The following is a 19,154-nucleotide window of genomic DNA, read 5'->3' as shown; positions in this document are numbered from 1 at the left end:
TGAAACAGAGAGAGCCTGAATTGACTGGATTTTTTCACTAATGTTTTTGTTCTTTTCAGTTTTTTAATTGTAAAAATTGTAGCAGGGTGGTGGGGTTCTTTTTGACTTTTTTTTTTTTTTGGTTGTTGTTGTTAAAGCATAACGTTAACCCTTTAGAGATTACTTGAACATCATCTATTTTGTCTTCTTAGTTATTTGATTCTTTATAAGGACAAGGTGTCTTAAGGAAAAACGTATTCATTCCATCAAATATATGCTGTTCTGGTGTTTCTTGTTTATAATAGTTGTTTATTTGTCTATTGTGGTAAAAAGCTTGGGCACGGCAGCTGAAGTATTGGTAGATGAATTGGAAGAAAAATACAAAGTGCTTGAAAACAATTTATAGCAGGGATTGATACTTCTCTGTTGTACGTGATGTAATTTTGTGTACCTTACCAGTGGGGCAAACTCTTTCTCATCACCCTCCGCATATGCCTGTCCGTCTGGTGTATTTTATTCAAATATTTCCATGAGTTGAGTTCAGAGGTGAGTGTTAGAAGCTGGTAATTTCAAGATATGGCACTCAGCTTCTAATAAAGGGTCACACTTTTAGTTCGTTGCAGTATTTTTAACCTCCTACCTGTAAAAGTTTCTACCCAGATGTTTTATATCTGTCCTAATGCAAATGTTGCATGAATGTGTCTGACAAATGAAATAGTGCTATTGTACAATTCCTAAACTTGCTAACTGCATCACTAAAGCTGTCCATTAATAGTGTCCTATTATCAAATCTCAGATTTTTTATTATACTTTGGCATTAGTCACCGTAATATTCCCAGTGATGAGAGATGATTTCTTATCTCATCACAGATTTTCTGGCAAACAGTAAACATTAACAAAAGATTCTCCAATAGACTCCCTTGTGGTCCTGGTTGGTGCAGATGTGGGGAGGTGTGGTGCTGAATTTATCCTGTAAAATAGCAATAAATAAATAAAATAAAAGAATCGGTGTGTAAGGGACGGGCGGAATGCAGGGCCCACATTGCTAGGAGCTATTCCAGTTCAGCTGATAAGTTTTGCAGCGACTTGCTTTCTGCGAGTCTTGTGAGCTCTGTTCCCTGTGTGTTGTGGTGCTTACCGAAACAGGGCTTCCCGCCACAGGTGAAGCTGCCAGATACACGGACGGAGCAGATCCTGCTGTAGCAAAGCTCAGGCAGAAGGTGCAGGCCACAGTTCATTCTTCTAGGAAAGGGGTTTTGAAATATGTAGCCAAGAAGCTTATGCATAGGAGCCTCACACTTAAAGTACTTCCCTTTTTCTCCTTTTTTAATTCTACATTTTTCTAGCCCTCTTGGTTGTGATGAGGGTTATCACAATGTTATTTCATGTTCCTCAGAATACAGGCAGCAGGAGGCTATTGCTAGTGCTCAGAAGTATGGGCAGATGCATTTGCTTAAACATTTTTTTTTCCCTGAGAAACAAGCTTTTACTACTTAAATATACATATTAATTATTTTGCTGCCTTCATTTTTAGACATTGAGCTAAGAAGCCTATCCTACAATCCCCATCTGCCTCCCAGCTGACAAAACCCAAGTAGCCTGCTGTCAAAACCTTCACTTCCCACTTGACAATGTCTGATGTTTTTATGTGGCTGTTGGTACAAAATACTGCAGTGTGCTGCATATTAAGAATGGGGAGTAAACAAAATAGTTGCAGCTATGAGGTTAAGTAACCTGATGGCTTTTGAGACTCTATTATTAAATAGTGTAAGAATTTCTACATAACCCATACCATTTTCATATTTAATTCAATAAGAGTTAATTATTCAGCAGTTGAAGCTGCCACAGGGTTTCCAGTCTAGTGCACTGGCATATCATATAATCCAGTGCTCTACTGCAAATGAGCAAGACCACTTAGTCATCTAAATACATACATCATGTAGTCAGCTTTCGGAGTTAGATCTAGGCAATTAATGAATCAAATATGTTTTGAGACAAATGTGATGACCTCAGTCACGCTGGGTATTTGCTTTACAACACAAACATTTCTACTGAATCCATTGAGGCTATAAACAAACTGAGAATTTCTCAAAGACTGTCACTGGACCACGATCATGGCTTGTGCAAAGTGATGTTAAGAGTATGTCTGCCTGCTAGGGTTACTCCAGCCCAGAATTCCCTCTGCCCAGCTGCTGGAGCCTTACCTGGGAACCTGGGGTCTGTGCTATGAGGGGTGTGGTTGCTGCTCTCCTCTTTGTGGGTACGGACAGCAGTGAGGCTGAGCATATAGGCCAGGGACACCCTGGTGCAGCCAGCCAGGCACACAGACTGCTGTGGAACAGCACCTACATACAGGACTCAGATAAAACATTGACACAGACAGCAAAGTTCCCTTTGTCCTTGTTGGCAGACTGTCGCTAGTGGAAGCACATGCACCACTGCTCTGTATTCACAAGCACATGCATCCGCAGATCCCTCGAGTACCAGCACTTCCAGCTTTTTCAGTTGCGTGTCAGGTCAAATGGCAGCATCGTGGTCATGCGTCAGTTGTGTCAAAGCACAGAGTTGTGTCGTGGGAAAGAGCAGCATCATGATTGCAGTGGGGAAAAGCTTATAGTGGGGATTGTTTAATGCAGGCCTTGCTCAGACAGGGCAGCAACAGATTCCCTCCCTCTAGAGGACTCACTGCCAGATGGAGGTAGCTGGCAGGTCTTGGAGAGGGAGAGGTGCTGCAGTGTTTTGCAGCTAATGAATTACCAACAAATGCAACAGAAAGAGTGAGGTGACGCCAAAAATCATATCCTAAATGATTCATAGGATTTAGACATATTTTTTGTGGAAAAAAAAAAAAAAAAAGTATTCCCAAGCCAGGTTTTGACTTTTGGGAGTTTTAATGTATTTTCCCACCTCATCCCCTTCCCCATATAACTAGAGGGTTTGGTTTCTGCTTGTTTTTAAAGATAAAAAGCTTCAATAGGTCTTCAAATAAATGTTCCTGAATAAACATATAAACAGACTAAAAAACAAACAAAAACCACCCATATCCTCTTCAGGTTCTTGAGTACAGTACTCAAACTGAACATCATACTTAGAATTTCCATTAATATGCCTGAAAATAAATGTAAAGTTGACTATGAATAAAATAAAAGGTATGTCAGTTTGCAAACTATACAATCCAGTTCACAATGACATCAAGTAAACAAAACAAAATATTCCAGGCTCGTGTTATGAATGACAAAAGCGTTTCAGACTGAGAATGCTGTGTGCTGCTGCTTGCAGCAGTCTGTGGCACTGATCCTGCAGGGCTCTGCTGGCAGCACAGCTCACAATTCTGCAATACAGGGAATAATACCTGGAGACGGGCAAAGCTCAGATCTGAAGCTTACTGATATTTGGGGGTATAAAGGTGTGGTACTGGCATCCACCTAGCATCTGAAATACTTAAGTGGGAATGTGAAATACTTCATTCATTTTTCCTCTAAGAGATATCCTCTGTAGGCATAAAAAAAAGACCACTCAAGTGTTTTTTGTTTGTTTGTTTGTTTGTTTGTTTTAAATGTAGGTTTGTGAATATGGATTTGAGATGCAAGCCCTATTGCTCAACATTTGAAAACATTGGTTTTCGGCTATAATTTACAGGATGTTTTGTTGAGTATTATTTTTTTTCTAGTTTGACAGATGGGTTTACTAACTTAAAATTATTATTATTGACTAATTTATGGAAGTCATAGAGTGAACAGTGCTTAGAAGGCATTCAGGAAAAATCATAGTCTTGTTCTTGAAGTGTATCTTTCCCTTAATAACGTGTGGTATTTTACCTTACATACATTTGTCACTGTAATGAAACAAGCAACTGAAAATAACAGCAATGAAGGAGCCTTTGAATGCACAGTGGTCCATTTTGCAGGTTTTCCTTGTGTAATTTGTGGATTGGTTAAATGGTCTAAGCATCTCTGCTTTTGTGGTTAGTTTAATTATGTGCAGCGTATACATGTGCTTTAATCCTGAACTTTTTACCTTTTACATGTATAACAAAAAATGAAGAACATAGTCTACAAAATATCTGAGATTTCCATCACTTTCTCAGTTCTTTTTGCTACCAATGTTTAATTATGGTTTTGCTGGCAGTAACTAAAATTGGCACCTACTGGTAATTACTTTGTAAGATCATAATACTTACAAGATGTATAGAGGTTTATTTGCGTGTCTGTTTAATTTGCTGTTCTGGAAATTATCTTAGAATATATTATATCACAAAAGAACTGTGTTGAACGAACTAAATTCCACCCGTATTTATTCTCTCTTTTTGATTACAATATAGTTTTTATCACTCTGTGCTTGTTATATGAAAATCATATCTAAATAGCTAAGGCAATGCAACAGTGTTTTAAGTGTGAGCACAGGGATCAGACAAATCATAGGAGACAAATGCTTATTGTCAGTTTCTAAGGAGATTTCCACATTGCAAAGTTTGCATCTGCTCAGCTGATAATACCTGGCTGCAGGTGACCTTTCAGCAAGTTCCCCCTTCCTATTAAGCCTCTGTTGTTGCTTAAAATAAAGTGACTATTCGATAAAACTCAGCAGAATGCCTCAGGGCAACTCACTTCTAAGAAAACAAACTGAACCCATCAGATAAAGCCGTCAGGGCTTGGGCTTTATCTAATGCCACACACTCTTTTATAAATTGATTCGCTCTTCTGCCAACCCAACATGTCCATGAAATAGCTTGGCTGCAGCTACAAGTACAATTATTATTCCGCCTGAGGTGATTTGTGTGGTCTTAGAGCCCAGCAAACATCCATTTATACTCAAAGAGATTGTAGATAAAGTAGACACAAGCCGGCACTCCAGGCAGGCGGGGTGACTGGCAGCTTTGCCGTACTGTGGCAGAGGCACAGCAGCCCCAGTAAATTGACACAGTCTGGGCCAGTTTTCCCAAGCTGGCCAGGGCTGTGGCTTTGAGTTACCTTTGGGAATGGTCCCAGCAGGAAAAGTGAGAACCTTACTGTTAACCTTGCTTAAACAGTCTGGTTACTGACTGTAGGGAAGGTCTTCACAGTTATGGATAGCAACGTTTACAGAAACAAATGGCACATACCTGTCTTCTTGTCTGTGTATCGTAAATGCATGCAACTGTGTGAACATGTATTATAATAACTATCTAATTACATGGCATTTTACAATTCTTTGTAAATGAAAGTCATTTTTTTTTCTTTTTTTTTTTTTCAGAATTTTTCTTTTTGTTTGTTTTTCCCTCAAGAGTTAATATTTAAGCTTCTTTTTTCCTTGGAGTGAGAAGAGAGTCAATTTTTAGATCAGACACTAACTAAGCAATAACAGAGTGGGCAGGTTATTGTTTAGAGCTTGTGACTTCTCAAAATCTTTGTTATGGATCTTCTATTTTCATTTTTTTCTCTACGTAGCCCTGACTTGCTTCCTAATGTAAAATAGAATATAGGATATGCCTTCATCTACTTAGCTCAGCAAAATACAGTATGGGTTAAACAGGGAATCATTTCAAAATTTAAGGATTAGAGATGAAAAGAAAATGTATATAAAACTAAAAAAGCAGACATTAAATGCAGGGAGATGTGTGGTATCTGAAACTATTTCAGTTTGTTCAAAAGGAAAAAACAAACAAACAAAAAAATCAAAACCAAACAAACAAGAAAAACCCCACCCAAACCTGTCAAGATTTCAAACCGATAATATCCATTCAACCTGTTGTTTTTCTGTTTGCTTGTTTGTTCTAAAGAAAACTAATAATAACCAATGCAATAAATCAATGAGATACATGAACACCCTGAATTGTGCTGCTGCCAGTGGAGACACAGCTGGATGAATCACTTCACTGAGACTTCCTTGTTCAAAGGAGAGCACTGAAATTTGTTATTGTTTTGTCCTCCTGGAAAAAGATCCCACAGATGTTGCTACTACATTCTTAAAACGAGGACCTAAAACTACTCCCTAAAGCCATTTTAATTAATTTGATTAAAGAAGAGTAAATAAATATGCAAGAGTTCTGAGACTAGCAATTCCAACTGATGTCATGGAAAAGGTGGTGACAAAGCAGTTCTGAAAATTAAGTTACGTGTCGGAAAGTGGTTCGTGTAATGGTAAGGGCAAAGGAAAATAAACACATAAGCATCAGAAAATAAAGACAGTGGATTGAAAGGATATGGCTTTGCAAGCAGATTGCTCTCTTCCCAGCCCAACACCTACTGGTGTTCACAGACTTATTTCCAATCATCATCATCAGTGGTCAGACAAAAAAATTATTGTGTGTTATTTACAGTACTTTTTATTTGCAGTTTCTGTATTGAGCAGAAAGCCAGTTTCAGCTTATGGAAAGTAATAGCATTACTGAGCTTTCCCATCTGTCAGTAAGTGAAGTGAGTTAGGCCACTCACCTCTGTTAGACATCTAAACCCAGAAATGAAGGGTTATTCAGCATGTCCCCAAAGAAATGCAAACATACCTGTGCAAAGTACAGACAAAAATCTGTAGACTTATGTTAGGAATGTGCTTATGTACCATGTTGAATTGTGACCAAAAAGTCTGTTTTTTCCAATGTTAACTGTATTGCCTTGTGAGCAGTGAGTTGGAAATTAAAACGTTTCATATGTTTTTGACCAACACACAAATACGGAAGCTTCTCTGAAGCTCCTGTGGGAGCTTACCATGCTGTGAACCTCTGGGAAAGGGTATGACTAAGTCATAGGTTGTTTAATGCTTGATCAGCCTGCAGGCTGTCAGTTAATGGGTTTGAGTATAACTAAACGTATACAATAAAACAAGTCTTAGTTATTTAGTTAGTTACCTCAATTGGCACAGTGCAATACTATTTAAAGTGTGAAAAGAATTGTGCTGAAAGAAACTGTGAAGTGGCTGAACAGAGCTTTCCCCAGAGAGAGAATCTGCAATATCAACCATACAAACTGTAGTGTCCGCTGAGTAAGAGAAGGTACAAGAAAAGCCCATTTTGAAGAAGCAGAGATCAATATTTCCTGTAGCAAATGCTGGCAAAAAATAGCATCAAGAAGAAAGATGCTTTAACATTAAGAGAAACAAGACCTACTATATTACTTACAGCATAGAAAAGGACTGCATTTTTTTTAATGATTGGTGGGGTAAACTCAGTGCTTTGAAAGATACGGCTGTACAAGCATCTTAATATAACATACAGATGGATACTAGTCTTGGAATTTATCTTCAGTTACTCCAGAGTACAAAGCAGATATACTGGTAATTAAATATTTCTCTCTTTCTCCTCTTTCTCCTCTTTCAGTATTTGTTAGCTAGAAACAATTTCTTATGAGTTAGCAATAACAAGCATTGATTTGTGTGCCTTGTAATCTATTTGTTCTTACACGCATCTCACCCACACCCGCCTACACTCTGCTTTAAGTACTCACTGCTACAGTTTTTGGGGGTGACACAATTAATTTTTAGCGTGTAATCACTGTGAGGAGAGGTCATAATCCTTCATTTTTAGCCAGCTGTTGTCACAATTTCACACTGACATTTCTGGCACAATGAACGAAATATATAAAAATTGGCCTCAAAAAAAAAAAAAATGCTCCCTATTAAGTTGTTTTATTATATAATATAGAGAGAGTGATTTATGCCCTGTGCAGTACATACAGTTGTAGTTGGTTTCATTTTAGACAAAAATGTTAAATGAACTAATTAAGGAATAAGCCCTAACCAGATGGGTTTGTTGCTGCATCAGTAAATACAGGCCAGTAATAAATGATCTGCAGATTCAGTTTTAAACTATCCATGGGTAATTCTAATTAAATGGCCCTGCTAAAAGTACTACAGATTTAATACCATATTTTGGTGTATCTAATCCAGAAGAACTGCTGAAGTGTGTTGCAGTGTGTTAGTCTCATCATGTTAATGGGGGCCCCCAGGGGTTGTTTAGAAGGCTGAAACCCTGCTTCTACCCAGAGTAGGTAAAGACCCCTGACAGAAGCAGGAGTATATCAGTGTACCTGCTTTCCCACGGGTAAAGCCTTAAAGTCATTTATTTCTTTCATCTCTTTCTTTCTTTCAGTCACTGTGTTCTTCCAAAAGTGTCAAACTATGCTTTATACAGGGCTTAGTTGGATGTTGATCCCATATAAAGGGGTGGGAGGGGGGAGGAGTGTCAGAGTCCTGGATGACTTTCACTTGGAGAAAGTGAAGTTAATTTTTGAGCTAATTGAAGAGTTCACTAAACAGTGAACTGAAGAGTCTGACACATGGGCACGTGGGCTGGCAGTTCTGGTGAGGGAGATGGAATGGGGGATGGAAAGGTGAGGTACTGGGTGCGCAGCACTCTCCAGCTGCAGCAACACTCTGTGGAGCTCCTCTTTGACCAAGTGCGTGAAGCTCTGAGGCCTTTTAAGAACTAAGCATTTTTGATGTGTTTATTTTAGGAGTAAGTCCTTTGGAGCAAGAATGGTGGCAATCACCCCTCACTTTTGGTCTGCTCTTACTACAAATTCTTGCTAATAATTCTGACACAAGATACGAAATAAGAGTCACCAGGCTTCATATGGTGTAAGCAGGTGCTTGTTTCATGAATTCCAGATCACCAGCTTTGCCACATGGCCATATTTCAGAGTTCAGCCAAAAGACAATTGTTTTCTCATTCTCTGTCCTATTTCTGCTTTCTCTCTCTGTCTCTCACTGACCCCCCCCCTTTTTTTTTCTTTCTGCTTTTCCCTCTGTCCCCCTCCCTGTTTCTCTTCATTCCTCTCTCTTCCTTTCTTTCTCTTGCTCATGCACTCATGCATGTTCTTGCTCCCTTGCTTTTTGACTCTTGCATGCTTGCTTGCTCTCTGTCCCTCGCACTTACATTCCTTGCCCTTCTCCTCCCCTCTTTCCTTCTCTCTTCCTCTCTTTTTATTTATCTAACTTCCTGACTTTGTGTTATTTTATTGTGTCACATGAAAAAGAGAGATGAAAATTCTGCATTTGGTTCTGGAAGAATCAAAGCCAGTAAACAACCTTACAGAATTCTGTATCAGTGCCAAAGCTTGAAATTAACAAAGTTCACAGTAATCTCAGAAAAACGTGGCTGCTCTTAGTGAGACCATCTTAATACTGGAAGAAATGTCAACTTCAGAGGTCACCTAGCTCAGTATCAACAGGGGAAGACGATGAGTCAGAGTTTACTGTACGTTCTTTATTTAGACAATCCAAATCATTAAATGATTACATAGTACTGCTTAGATATTGCTAACATTTTAACATCTGTCCATGATTGTAAGGACAGGTACTGGGAATTGGACCATGCTTGGAGTTCCTGCCAAGGGAGGTGCTTTTCAGTAACTGAGTCTGGGAGTGACCGAATCAGGAATATGGGCATTTTCCTGCAAGCATCATCTAGGGTTTTGTTGTGTTTTAATTCATTTGTTTGTTTGTTTCCAAGGAGGATACAGGGCATCCTTAACGTCCTGACAGTATACAGTTAATATTGGACAAAGACAGTCATTTCCAGTAACATAACGTAACCTCGCAGTATTAGATTTTTACCAAACCAAAGATGGTTTTCAGATGTGAGTTTTTGTTTACTGCCTTTGTGACATTGAGAGAAAATGGTAGTTCACCAGAGTGAAGTATTTACCAGGGGTGTTTGTGGTATTAATCGGTAGATGTCCTAACCCTGGCAAACTGCAAAAAAGAGCCCACTGGTATAGCTGTATACACATACAATATCTATCCGCTAATACATACAATATCTGCCTCACCAACTGGTGGCAACTTAATTAGCAGAACACTAATTGCTACTGCTATGGGATCTTTATGGCCCCATCTTACAAAGAAGCTCCTTTTTCCAAAATCAAAAAAGCAATCTCTTTGAATTGCCCTTACCCAGAAAGAAACCTCCTCTCTTACTCCCACAAACTATTTTATGTTTTATCCCACTTCGTTCTTTTATTTCTCCCGTGGACTTAAAGAAATCCTCACTATTCCTTTTCTTTTTCCAGATTTTACTTATCTTTCCTTCTCCATTTCATTGATTGCTGATCTCTCTGGTGGGTTGAGGAAGCCACTAGGAGGCCATTATCCAGTGCAGGATAAGGAGAGTTTTTAAAATCTGTTCTCTTTGTTTCTGTTGAGCAGGATTTCCTCCTACATCACACTTCTGACTAGTCTCCAGATTTGGGAAGCATGTAAAGTACTTTATTATTTAACCTTATTTAGGAAAGGAGCATAACATTCTTGAGATCTATTTCTTCTCTGTGTAAGCCTCCTTAATTTAGACCAGGGCAGTCTCCACAAAAACACTGGTGTCTTAGCAAGATTATACAATTTAAAAAATATTTTCAAGATCCTGAGTGTAGCATTGCTGAACTTTTGGACACAGACAAAAGCTTAGAGACATTCTACAAGTGTGGAGAATGCTCACAGGAATCTGCGTGGCTCTGATGCTCTGAGCAGCAGGGAGATGAGAGATCCTGGGTGGAGCTGCAGAGACAGGGAGATAAAGAAGACAGAGACATTTTGCATACAATGGTTCATTCCTTTCAGACTGTTTTGTGTGTGTCAAGGCTCAGATTTTTTTGCATATCCATGTACTTGATATTTTGGGAGCAGTGGCATGCCTTTGGTATATTTAGTTGATGTGTGGGTCTTCTTCAGCTTTTCAAGCACAAAGTGAAGCCTACACAGATAGTCAGTGCCCTACTTTGATATTGAAAGTGATTTTTGTTTTGTTTGCCCTGAACTGTAATAAAGAGGTGTTATCTCCTTCATTCCCTTGATGCATTTTAGATTTAAACTCAAGACCATAGTATGTATCTGACAGCCTTAGGTGTGAAGCAAAATCTATTTGAAACTGAAATTGAAACGAATCACTGGGGCAGGAAACATTTATGAATATTTTCTTGTGGGAAAAAGGAGTGTTGTCAGATTTAACACCTGCCATGTCACATCCTTGAAGAAGATGCTCATCCTAACTTGTGATTTTAAGAGGATCTTGGTATGTTAATTGTAAAATGCAGATATTTGTTAAAGTAATTTCCTTGTTTATAGAAAGGTAAGAAAATAGGGAAATCCATTAGGGGATCAGAAAGTCTTAAGGATTTTTATTTTTTTTTTCATTTTAGACAGAGTCTTTTTATGTAAAAACTGAGTTCTATAACATATGTAAAGGGGAAATGGTGATTTGGGAAGGATATTGAGTGACTAGGTACAGAGCAGGAATTTAGTTAGGTGCAGCTAAGGCTTCTAATTTTAGAATCTGATTTCACAAATACTTCAGCATATATCTAACTTTGCTCACAACCAGAGAGGAAGCAAGCATAAAGTTTAAGCACATCCACATGTTCCTGCAAGACTTTCTTGTGCAATCTGTGAATGGGTTTATTTATTTTTTTCACAAGTCCTGATATAAATTGATGGTAGCAATTAAGCAGGACAACTTTGTTTGGGTTTGTTTAATTTTATTTTGCAAAGATAAAATTCCTTTTTTGCTTGAAGTTGAAAAAGAAATCTGTGAAGAATTAGGTATTTTCTCCATATCATATATTAAATATGGTTTCATAGGGACTCTTACTTCTTTTAGGGGACTTTTGAAATACATTTAAAACTGACTTAGCCTTTCTTATTCTTGCTTTCACTTGTGTCGAACCTTGATTTCTATTTATTTATTTATTTTATTACAAGCGCTGTCAACTCTCAGGGCATGCTGTGACTGATTATTGTCTTCTAGAGACCTATATGGATTTCACTTGGCTTTTTATTCTGGCAAGTCATTTCTCTATGGAGTTTTCTCTTCCTGTGCTGAATATTGTTTCAGTATGCTAAGGCCCTACCATGTGACATGTTATAAACATACTGTTTATATGTATATTCTGCAGTAATATCTTTGAAAAGGAAAAAAAAAAAAATCATATAGAAGTGGGAGACAAATAGATTACTTAAAGAAAAAAGTACCAGCAACAGCTGTTTTCAACAGCTTGATATCTTATTGCATACATGTGGCCTGTGTCTTATAAACTAATTTCTGAAAATCAGGAAAAAAAGGCACTTCTTTTCCGGAATTCTTACAAGGGAATATCAAGAACAAAAATCACTCAGCTGTATCAAGTGATGAACAAAGCAGGCCCGTAGCTGGAGCAATTCACTCAAATATGGCATAGGATTATGTCATGATGACTTTATGTTTGGACTTATTCCACCGGGGCTGGAAATCAGAAGGCAAGAGATCTGAATAAAGCTGTCATTTTACACCAAATCGTCCCTAATAATGCTCTGTATTAGAAAGCATGCCTCTTAACAAGAATGAAACTATTTCAAATTATTTAGTCACCTGTGTGTGTTTGCTATGGAGTATAAGGGGAAAAAAAATATTAGTATGAAATATTTACAGTGGTATCTAATTTCTTCACCAAATTTAAGTAACAACACTGCAAGTCCTTTGAACATATGAATTTCATAGCAATGGTAGAATTATATAGCACGTATATTCTTGTGTCAAAAACTTCTCATGTTGAGAAACTTGAAATTGAACATTGAATTTATTTGATTTTTGCCCCTTGATGCAAGCTTTGCATCAGAGGAGTTCAGGCAGAGACTAGGCTTTCTCAGTCATCAGTGAAGAAAAGCATGTTTTAACATAATCCTACAAGGAATTAAAGGACAATGAAGTACAGATATGACAGGAAATTCAAGGGGTATAATGCTATGAAGTGTATGTAGTTAGTGATTTAGTGGATACTAAATAAAATAAAAATACCTGGTAGAAGAAAGAAGAGAGATTTAAATCCAAAACTGAAGGGTTCTGCAGTGTAGTAAGTAACCTTCTAGGAAATAGAATCTTATTTGTACTCCTAATTTCAGAGACTAGGTTTGCAATAAGGTTTTGGAGCATTACTGGTGGGAACCTCTTTGTGAGGACACGTTCCCTGCTGGAGGAACATTGCACGGAGCACTTTTTTAGTATCTTAATCACAAATACAAAAATGTGTGGTGATGTTATGACTAATCTTATTATTTAAATTAGATAGGGGATTATTCCAAATGTCTATTTTGAGATTAAACTGCATTTCTAACCTTTTCATGGAGTGTTATGTACCATTGCAGCTTTCAAATTACTATTTGTTTATGTTATTACCCTAACTGAATTCAAGTGTATACCACATATGTATGCCTTAGCTTATGGCAATATTGTGGAAAATAAAAAACATTTAAAAAATAAACTTTAAAAGGTATTGTGTTGGTAATAGCTATATATATATATTTTTTTTTTTCTGAGACTCATAAAAATCATGACTGTATGAATGAATGGCAATAGCATACACTCAAGTATATGTGTATGTGTGTGTGCATATGTTTACCTTCAGAAACAACATAATCCCTTTGGTTTTGTGCAGGGCTAAATTTACCTGAGATAATGCATTCTTAAATTAAAAGACCATTCATATCTTTTTAAATATGATTTTAGTTGAACAGGTGGGTGTCATAAGACCTAGATTTATTTCTGATATTTAACTAAAAAAAAATCTTGTTTGTTTTTTTAAGACATTTTAAACCTTCAAGGAAAATAGGGTGCAACTGAGAAAGCTTAAATGACCAGCCTGCCAATAGCACTGTTTAATCAGATATGTGGGACATTTATATTCAGCAAAGACTCTGCTGCATTTTAAATCTATTCTTCCATTTGCTTCATGAATTTCTCTGATTAGGTATGAATCATAGGCTTGTTTTGATTCTAACAAGAGTCACTGCTAAATAAATGTTTTTAATTCTGGGCTGGGAAACTACCAGAAAAGTTGAAGGGATGAATTTGTCAGGTCAAAAAGTCTTTTCAAGTTTATCTGATTATCTGATTGTATCTTATCTTGAAGCTGGTTGGGTCAGGGTGAAAGTGGCCTTGTTTATGTTCAGAAATGGAATTCTAAATTTGTCCAACATGACAGAAGCAGACTTTGAATCTCATCTTGGAGCATCCAAGGAGCAAGTTCCGATGTACAGTCCTCCTTTGCTAGCAGCCGGGATAATCTGCTGGGTAAAAAGAGCTGTCTGTAGGCCAGCAAAGTGAGTCTGTATAGTTATAGGTGTACTCGCTTGGATGAACGTTATGACTCTTGCCATACACTGGGTGGTATTCGATTGTGTGTTTCATTTCATTGCAGTGTCCTACCGTCATTTTAACAAGCTCTCTCCGGAAATAGAATAGATTAAAGGGGGGGGGCGGGGGGGGGGGGGCAAGAAATAAGATGTTTTTGATGTTGTTTTTCATGTGTACACACACACACACACACACACACAATCTCTATATATATTTGCTCTTACTGTCATTATCAGGAAGTAGTTTCTTAACACACACAACCTAGTATACATTTTATTATCACAGTTCAGAAGTCAAGAGAAAGTGGTGATATTTGGCATTTTGGAAGTATTTAATTGCAGATATTGTGGGGGTAAGAAACAAAACAACACAAAACAATCTGTAAGGAAGTTAACCATACTTGAAGGTAAACTGTATTTTGTGATGCAAGACTGACAAAATCCACAGCATTTTGGAACAGATATGTAATACTTATTTTTGTAACACCTGTAAATCCCAAGCAAGATCAGTTCCTATTACAAAAGACACTGCAAATATATAATGAGAAACACACTGTGCCTAAGCATCTTATGATTTAAATAAAGGAGATTTCCTGTGTGTGTAAAATAAATAATTTTTGCAAGATCATACAGGAAGTGAGTGTCAGAGCCATGAGCAAAGTTGCATTCAGTGTTATTCAGACAGTGCCCTTCAGTAACAGTAGGAGCTTGAAGCTACTTTCTGGATGTTTCTGCAGCAGAAATCTAACAGCTGTATGGTAATGCACTAATAAATGTGAGGAGTCCAAGGTGATGGGCAGAATGTAAGGATATGAGATCTGGGTTTTGCAGGAATGGCTACAGATGATCAAAGTTCGTCTAATCCATATCTAATTCATACATCTGTTCTCCCAGGCACTGCTGCTGTAACTGAAATACATGGGGAGGAGGGAAATGGTCAGTAGGTGCTAATCTGCACACGTGCAATTAGGTTTGCGGAATTTGTCTGGGGTGCGTGTGCTGGGCTGACCACCAAGTCCAGCACTGATCTGTAGAAGCTGGAGATGCTCGCAGTTCTGCGAATCCAAAGCTTTAGTGCAGTGATGGAAACAGGCAGAAAATGCCAAGTAAAAGCCCACAGGTTTGAAAATGTTGAATTATGTTATCACTGTGCAGAAGGTTTTCTGGTTTTGCTTCTTAGAATTAACCAGAATGTTCAGTGCCCCCCAGGTATACACGCATTTTTAATAACTCCTTATCCTGCTACCCATTTTGAAGCAAAAACTAAGCCATAAAAAATAATAGAGATGGAAAAAAATAAATGTTTTAATGAAACCCATGACTTAGCTTCAGCCAAAAGGCATACATCATAAGATGGTTTACAGTAGTAAGCAAATTAATATGGTAGTGAGCTTTCTGTACCTTTCCAATTAGGGTACATATCAATTTATTTTTATGGAAATGTTGTATAGTTTATATTTTTAGTGCATTACAAAATATGAAAGTAGTCTACAGCCTGGAACATAAGGCTCCCTGAGGCTCACATGCATTACATAACCCAGTTGTGCTAATAAACCTTTACATACCATGTTTTGCCAGCTCAGCTCTTAGCACAGCCTCAGAAGCTCAACCTGCTTAAATTTATGGGAAAACAACAGCAGCTTGAAGAAGAAAAATGTGGTAGTATGTGGAGAGGGGAAAGGAAATATTCCTGTTCTCCCTGCTGAGAAGACAAATGATGAGTCTTTTATTCATTCATTTATTTATTTATTTATTAAACTTGCAGTATTCTTCTCCCTTTCTAGAAGAAAAACTAGTCTTAAGAAAAAGAAATTCAAAGATCATAAAGCATGAAGAGAAAGAGGAATTGATCTTGGATACAAGACGGGATTGAGTTATAATATAACAAGTTACAGGTCTTTTCCTACTGAAAGGCAGAACCAATTGATTTATTATCATGACTCCCAGCTTGCATTTTTTTTAGGAAGGAACTGTAGACGCTAGGTAGCGCGTCCCCTTTGATTTGCCACACTATGTCTTAATTACCAATGCTAGAAGTTCATGTGGTAGTATTTTCCAACTTCAAAGGCTTCAGCAGTTTAAACAGCATGAGTGGATCAGTTTTGTAAGAACGCAGAGTGACAACAATGTGGTGTCTTCATATTTTAGAATTGTCAGTTCATTTTTTATTTAGCGTACATCAAAGTGAAAATAGGCACACAGAAAAGAGAATAGGTTTATTCAGCAGTGTCTTCTTTTGTTATCAAAGGAGTTGAAAACATCCTCTGTTTCAAGAACTGGAATTAAGAGCTACAGTCAACATAGGTTTGTTTTTGATTTGTTTGTTTTCTGTTTGTTCTGTTTCTCTCTTTTTTTTGTTGTTGTTATGAAAAAGGCAATTTATCTTAAATTTCTTTTCTAAGTATCTGTTACAGTCTTTTCTATTTGCAATTTACATTAGCATAGCTCCAGTAAAGTCTGCACAGTTATACTGGGAAAGAAAATCTAACTCATGAAATGAAATCCAGGGCATGGTGTGGGGAATTTTACTTCTATAGAGTCCAGTTCAACAAGCCACTTGGGTAGTTATTTTAGTTTAAGAATGTAAATAGCCTTTTCTTTATATGTCTGCTATCTCATGATGAGATCAGAGAAATAAGAAAAATCCATTTTCAGAGATATAAGAAAATCCAGTTGTGAAATGCAGCACCATGGTGATACAGCAGTGGTACACGATCCACTCCAAAGTGAAGCATCCTAATTGGTGGGGAAGGCTAGAGGACTGAAGCATCTTTAATCATGGTGGGGTTGGCTAGACGGTGATTACCTTAGATAAATGTGAATGTCAGTTTTAGAACAGAAATATCCACAATGCTATAGCAATCTATTTTATATTGCAACAGAGGACTGAGATGTAGCATAAATTCTTATATAGATTATGTTAAATAATTATTTAGAAATGAAAATATACACAGCGTGAGTTTATACCCATCTATTTATTCAATCTAATGAGGATTCTTCTCTGCGTTACCTTTTATTGCATGTTGAATTATCTTAAATTAGCATTGCTGTTTATGAGTGCACTGCTGGAGAAAACGACTTGTTGGCTTCTTCTGCAATGAAGGATAGCTGAAAGGTCATTACATTTCTTGCTGGTTTATGAAACAGTCTATAATTGCTGCATCAGGTAAAAATCTATTTTCCTCATCTGTTGATTGCCAGAGAGGATGGGTTCAAATATGTTTAATCTCTTTACTATAATAAGAAATAATATTTTTGCTCTTCCAAGTGCTCTGACTATGACTATAAATTAAAATAATCAGTGTCAGTAGAGGAAAACAAGAGGAAAATGTTATGATAAAGCATATGAAAATGAGTGAGAGGACATCTCACATCGACATAATAATAAAATCATAATATGTTTATAAAAGTATGGATATCATCTTGTCCAGAGACTTTCTAAAAATCTTTTATGCTTGAAAAATATTGAGAGTTGTAATACGTTTAAAACATTAACATTTTAAGCACTGATTTGTTAGTACTATCTGCCAATACTGCTAAAGTCAGGGGATTATTTTGTATATTGTAGATCTTGCATAGTTGTACATCTCAATCAGCTAAGCTTTTCAATGCCCTTTTCTCCAGAGGAAGTACCATCGTGCTGTAATAACCTTTCCATTGTTCCTCATGGGGAAGTTTCCCCATGCCCTCCTCCCCCCCCAGCCCTTTTTTCTTTAATTTAAGAATTATTAAATTGATCAATTCAAAACATCCACTGGTACATAATACCAAAATACTTGCACAGTGCACTGTATTTGATCGCGACATGCCTAATCAGGAATCTATTTAATCTCAGAGAACTGATTTCAAACTAATGGTAATAACTTGTTTAATTGGAGTCGTAATTCTGTAAATAGAAGACATCCGTCTTCAGTTTTGTCAAATTTGCATCCAAACTTTGCATTGCCATGAGTATAGAGTACATAGCTGAAAAAAAAGAAGTATGATTTATTTCAAGTGAAATAAGAGAACAAGTGAAATGTGTAATGTCCTTTGACCCTCAAGTCTGTCCTGACTGCTCTTGTTTTCCTCCCATTTCTCTTCTTCTGATGCATACCTGTTCCATAGACTTGAAGCACAGTCTGGATTTCTCAAGGTTTACAGAGCAAGCATTTTGTAAGGATCTGAATGAGAAGATCTTAGTCAAAGGAAGCAGAAAGAAAACTCCAGGCCTTCCATCTGTGTCTCCAGCTGACTAATATTTCCTTTAACCCCCCGTTAAGTTTCTTGCAGCTTGCCTCCACCGTGTCATCTATTCTGTTTTCTTTCCTCTGCATCCACAGTGTATTCTTTGTATACTTTCAATTCCCTGAAAGTGGGCTTGGAAGGTTACCAAAAATCTGGTTGTCTGCGTTATTCCATACATTACACATTCACCCCCAGCCCATCGCTTTGCTCTGTAAGGAAGGATGTTACTCTCCTGTCTTTATGCTGGCCCAGCAGCTGAGTTCCTCAGCCTGTTTGCTTAAGTGTTGTGGTTTGCCTGTTCCCTGGTACTTTCTAACCTTTCATCTTGCTTAGAAAGGGTGAAGGCCCATGTAATATGCCTTATCTGGTGTAGGTATTGGTGCTATGAATGAGGAGCAGTAGACAGTCATGACTTGATTATACAGTATTTACCATATGGGAACAAAGTAAAACCCTTGTGAGAAACTGTGTGGCCATTCCTCATATTCAGGCATGCCAAGTTCTGCAGATCTGGACACGCTGATGTACAGATTCAGATCCTTTTTCGTTTTAATCTTCAAGTGGACACCGAGTCTATTTCTCAGATACATTGCTCATAGCTCTGGGTAGTTTTGCCCAATATGATAAATCCTGACCTAAATTTTATGGCCTATGTTTTGCAAAACAGTCTTTGTAATGGATATTAGATTTATGTCACTGTAAATAGAGGGCAGGACTTTCTTTTTCACCAGTAGGGAATAAAGAAGGCAGTAATGTTTCTTTTTTTTGTGTTGCTGGGTCAAGGTTTAACTTAAACAATGAGCAGTGAGAGGCAAGTGTGGTCACTGCATCTAATAGTGATGGTGGTATGAATTCACTTTTCTCCAGCTTTTGGTAAC

At 37.5% G+C, this 19,154-nt stretch overlaps 1 long non-coding RNA gene across 2 annotated transcripts in view; it reads left to right on the top strand.

Moving 5' to 3' along the window:
- LOC118171690 overlaps nucleotides 1-19,154 on the top strand; it is a 175,420-nt gene that overhangs the window by 60,264 nt on the left and 96,002 nt on the right. The window contains exon 1 of one of the 2 annotated variants that reach the window (XR_004753326.1): nucleotides 16,253-16,357. The exons of the other annotated variant lie outside the window; for it this stretch is intronic. This is a non-coding gene — a long non-coding RNA (uncharacterized LOC118171690). Of the gene's footprint in view, nucleotides 1-16,252; nucleotides 16,358-19,154 lie in introns of those variants that run through there. 2 annotated transcript variants of the gene reach the window in all.

The sequence above is a fragment of the Oxyura jamaicensis genome, chromosome 9 (genome assembly GCF_011077185.1).
Source record: "Oxyura jamaicensis isolate SHBP4307 breed ruddy duck chromosome 9, BPBGC_Ojam_1.0, whole genome shotgun sequence".
In the NCBI taxonomy this organism is placed as follows: domain Eukaryota; kingdom Metazoa; phylum Chordata; class Aves; order Anseriformes; family Anatidae; genus Oxyura; species Oxyura jamaicensis.
The sequence above is the reverse complement of the archived record's forward strand: the minus strand, read 5'-3'. Positions and strand labels throughout refer to the sequence as shown.